Source organism: Leucopleurus acutus (assembly GCF_964270905.1).
Source record: "Leucopleurus acutus genome assembly, chromosome: 1".
In the NCBI taxonomy this organism is placed as follows: domain Eukaryota; kingdom Metazoa; phylum Chordata; class Mammalia; order Artiodactyla; family Delphinidae; genus Leucopleurus; species Leucopleurus acutus.
In genome coordinates, this window is record NC_139142.1 from 128,614,050 (window position 1) to 128,618,706 (window position 4,657).

Consider the following 4,657-nt stretch of genomic DNA (forward strand, 5'->3'; position numbering starts at 1 on the left):
AAGGGAGGGAATGTCCTGTCCCTCTCACAGGTTTGGGGTTGCCCCATCTGTCTTTCTGCTCCAAAGCAAACCTTGATATTCCTTCCAGTCTGATTTCATCTGTATAAAAATGTGGGTTGGGAAGACAGATTTTTCAATGTTAATGAATAAGCTTCTGCAAGCTTGTTTACCCCAAGGTTTAATAATCTGTAATGGTTTACATATTAGAAATCTGATAGCGTTCAGATAGAAAAATCCTTACTGCCCAAGAATCCAGCCACTAAGCCCTACAGACCCTTTAATGAATCACACCTCATTACACTTGGATCCCTTAATAACAAACTGTTCAGCCTCCTGTCCTGCAGGCTGCTAACCTGTGTGTCTCCAACCTGCCTTGCAGTCTCTTGTTTCTTACATCCTGCAGCCACATGCCTTTGTTTTCATTTTGCTGTAGCTGAGTCCATCACCTGTCCGTCCCCTAGCTCCAGAGCCTGAGTGAACAACTTCCCTCAGAACAGCCCTCTCCCATCTCAACCGGTGCAGGGACTGGGCTTCCCCTTGCTTCTCAGTGCTGCCTCCAGACCATTAACCCACCCCTAACAGAGTCTTCGCGCAACATGTCATGCTGTCTGCTTGTGCCCTATACCCTCCTTATCTTCTGAATCAGCGCTTGCCAAACCTGGTGGCTCCTCAGAATCACCTGGAGCACTTTGAAAAACGCAGCTCTTTAGACTCTCCTAAACATACCACATTAGAATCATCAGGTGGGCAAGACCTAAACATTTTTATTTTAAAAACAAACCCGAAAAGAAGGAAACAGAAGGGGAGGGAAGATGGGGAGGGAAAAGAGAGTTCACCAGGTAATTCTGATGTACGCCCAGGTTTGGGAATCACTTCACTTGATGCTATAAAAAAATTAACAAACAAAGAAACAAACATGAACAACTAACTTGGTTCTGTTCTCTACCTTGTCTCCTGCTGGTGACTTTGGCATCACTGTTGAGGCTGTATTAATTCACTGATCTTGAAGTTCATCAAGGTCCTCAACATCAACTTTTATGGCCTTGGTTTCTACTTTACTTCAGCCACTCACTTCTTGAACTTGTTTAGTCATGGGAATTTTTTCCACCTTCAAGATCTGGAACTTGGATGTCAGTTTGCTTCGCCGATTCTTTCCACTTAACTGAACCAGACTAACCGTCACTGAAGACTCTGGTCCCGTAATCACTTACTGTTCCAATCCCTTTATGTCTCTGTTTATCTATTTGGAGTGTATACGTTCCAGCCATTTCGGTTTTGTCCAGAATCCGAGAATCCTTTGTCTTAACACGTTGGACTTCTCATATTCCAGTCCTCAATCCAAAATCACCCTCATCATCTGCTTTTCCTTCTCCCAGTCTGCCAAGTTATCGCAGAGACCTTTGCACTGGTTCCACTGTAAACTTATGCTAGCTCTAATTTCACCTAGGTCTTACTTTTCTGTGAAAAAAGAAATCCATCTTTTATGAACTCCCAGCTGCATTCCATTAGAGTTTATGCCAGACTTTTCCATTCCTTAAACTTCCAGTCAGTTTCCTTTCTGGAGACAGCCTTTTTTCATTCACGAGATTAAGGATGTTTATATTGGAGTTTACTGCCTTCTGCTTTAATGTTAGTTCCCACTGTACCCTCCTCACCACCCCAAGCATTCTTTTTTACCCATCTTTGTCCTTCTTTATTTCCTCCCTCTGAGGAAAGAAATGTCTATCAGTCCCTTACCCAAGATTAACTCACATGTGTTGCACACTTTGTCTGGACTTTTCTCCTTCCTCCTTGCCTCTTTTGGGAACTTGCTCCATTTGTTATTCCCTTTCTCTAATTTCTTTGGTCCCTCCTTACTCTGCCCCAGCCCTCACTCCACCCTACATTCAAATCATCTTCTCATAATAAAAGAAATTGTGCTAGAGTCCCAGCTCCATCCAAGAGAACTGTCTGCAGTGATGGAAATGTTTTGTACCTGTGCTGTCCAACGTGGTGGTCACTAGCCGTATTGTCACTAGTAGCCATATAGTCACCAGTAGTCAGATGTGACTGCTGAGCACGTGAAATGTGGCAAGTGTGACCGAGCAACTAAATTTCTGATTTTTGTAAAATTTCAATTAAATTCAATTGAAATAGTCACCTGGGGCTGATGGCTGCTGGACTGGGCAGCACAGTGCTGCACCCTGCTCCTCTGTTGAACTGTCCTCAGGTTTCCCCGCCTCGGACTGCCCACTTACTCCTTCTGGCCTCAGCCCCACCTTTCTGTTGAAACTGCTGTCGCGTAGGGCTCCAGCAGAGGTGTCCAGGTTGCAGAGCTGAGGCCTGTACCCTGTCTCCCTGCTCCTTGGTCTCTGCCCCGCATCTGGTGCCAGCGGGTACCCTTTTCCCCAGCCTCTCTCTTTCCGCGTCTCCTTGTCACTGGCTCTCCAGGGGCAACTCAGACCTCACTTATCTCCTTTCTCTTCCTGACTTCTGAATGGGAGGTTCAGTGGGATCCTGTCCTGGGCCTTTTTCTTACCTGGCCTCCTCCCTTCTCCCAGCATCAACCCCATCTCAGGGCCAACATTAGTCGCTAACGGACAGTTACCTTGTGCCTCACGGGGCACCGTGCTTCTCTTGTTATCATGTCCTTCAATCCTCGCTCCACGTCTGTGAGGCGGATAGCCTTATCGTTGCTGTTATGGAGTGAAGAAATTGAAGCAGAGAGAAATGAGAATAACTTAAGCAATTGTTACTACTGCTGGTTGTTAGGGAGCGAACTGAGAGAGCAGCCCTGGCAATCTGCCTTCGAGCTCTGCTTTTAACCAGGTTTTACTCAGCCCCCCCAGACGCCTTCAAACCTCCATTTCCAGCTTTCTGAATCCCATTCAGAATTTAATACCCAGAAGCCCAGCTCTTTTGTCTCTAAACAGCTCTTCATCCTAGCTTCCTTAATCTTTTTTCCCCTGTTAACTTTTTATTTTAAAATAATTCAGATTTACAGAAAAATTGCAAGAATCATTTAAATAATTTCTATATACTTTTCATCCAAATTCTATAAATAATAACTATTCACCACACTTGCTCTTCCTCTCTCACACATTCGCTCTCTTTTTCTACACACACACACAAGCACGCACACACACATACATGTGTTGTGATTTTTTTTGAACCTTCAGAGTAAGTTATGGACATGATGCCCCTTTACCTCCACCCTCAAATACTTTAGTGTATATTTCCTAAAAAATACAAGGGCATTTTCTTGCATAGCAAACATCAAAATCAAAACATTGACATTGATTCTGTACTGTTATCCAATCTACAAACCTTATTCAGGTGTCACCAAGAGTCCTAATAATGTTCTTTAGAGCGAAAGAAGGGAAAAAAATCTTTAAAAAAAAGCCTCTTCCTGGTCCAGCATCCAGGTCCAGGGTCTTGTACTCCGCTAGTTGTCTTGCCTCATTAACTTCCTTTATTCTGGGCAGTTCCTCAGTCATTCTTTGTCTTTCATGACCTTGACACGTTGGAAGGGCGAGGCTGTTTATTTTGTAGAATACCCTTTAACTTGGGTTTGTCTGGAGTTTTCTCCGGGTAGGTCCAGGTTATCCATCATCAGAAAAGCATCCCACAGGGGAGAGAGACATCACGTCCCTGTCGGTGCATCTGTCATGATTTTCGTGCTGTCATCATCCTCTCTATGACCTGCTTTTGCTCTCTTGGGTTATTCTGACGTGTCTCCTCTTCACACTCCTACATCCAGTTGGCTGTTGAGTGTCACGGCGCTCCCTGCGCAGCCTCCTTCAATTTGTCCCTTCCTTTCCATTCCTCCTGTCTCTCCAGTTGTGGATTCAAGGCCTCCGCGCATGGTCCTGGCAACTGTTGATCATGGCTTACCAGCTTGAATCCGTGTGTGCGGTAATTTTCACTGGTCAGTACTTCCTCTGCTCTGTCCTCCCCTCCACCCTTTCTCGAGCCATCCTGCATTTCCTTGACCCACCCCTTTGAATAGCCCACTCGAATGGCTGCTTCTCAAATGCATTTCCTGCTGGCCCAGTTCAAACTGATCCTGTCCCTGTCTGGAGGCCGTGCGTGGCTTGTGCCACCACTTGGCACCTACCAGCCTCTTCACTCTTGCATGGTGGCTTGTCTGTTCTAGTTCCCTATTGAATCGAAGCTCCTGAGTGCGAGAGCTGTGTCTTATTCAGCACTGCAGAGGCTCAGTGTATATTTGTCGACTGGACTAAATGGCTTGATTAGAATCATTAAGCGAACGCGCAGGCAGACCTTAGAGTTGTCGGCTAGCGTGCCGTACGTGGTGGTAGGCATGAGGCCCGTGCTTTACTCTGAGGGTCAGGTAGGTGTTGGTTCACAATAGGGCCTGTTAGCAAAACGATACGTAATTCAGAAAGGTATTTCCATGTTGTAAGTGGAATCAATGATTCCCCCCCACCATGAGATCTTAACTTTGTGTATATGTGTCAAGACAAAGAAAGGGCAGGTTGGATTTTTTAAACAAAGAAGAGAGAGAAACCTAACAGCATATTAAAAAGTGGCCCATCTATTTCTTCACACTCCAAGTGAACAGCTGAATGTGTGAGGAGCAGTTTCTCAGGCTCACATCCTCCCTTCGAGCCCTCGAGCCACCTGTTCTCTCCTCTCCATTGTCACCCCGACTCTC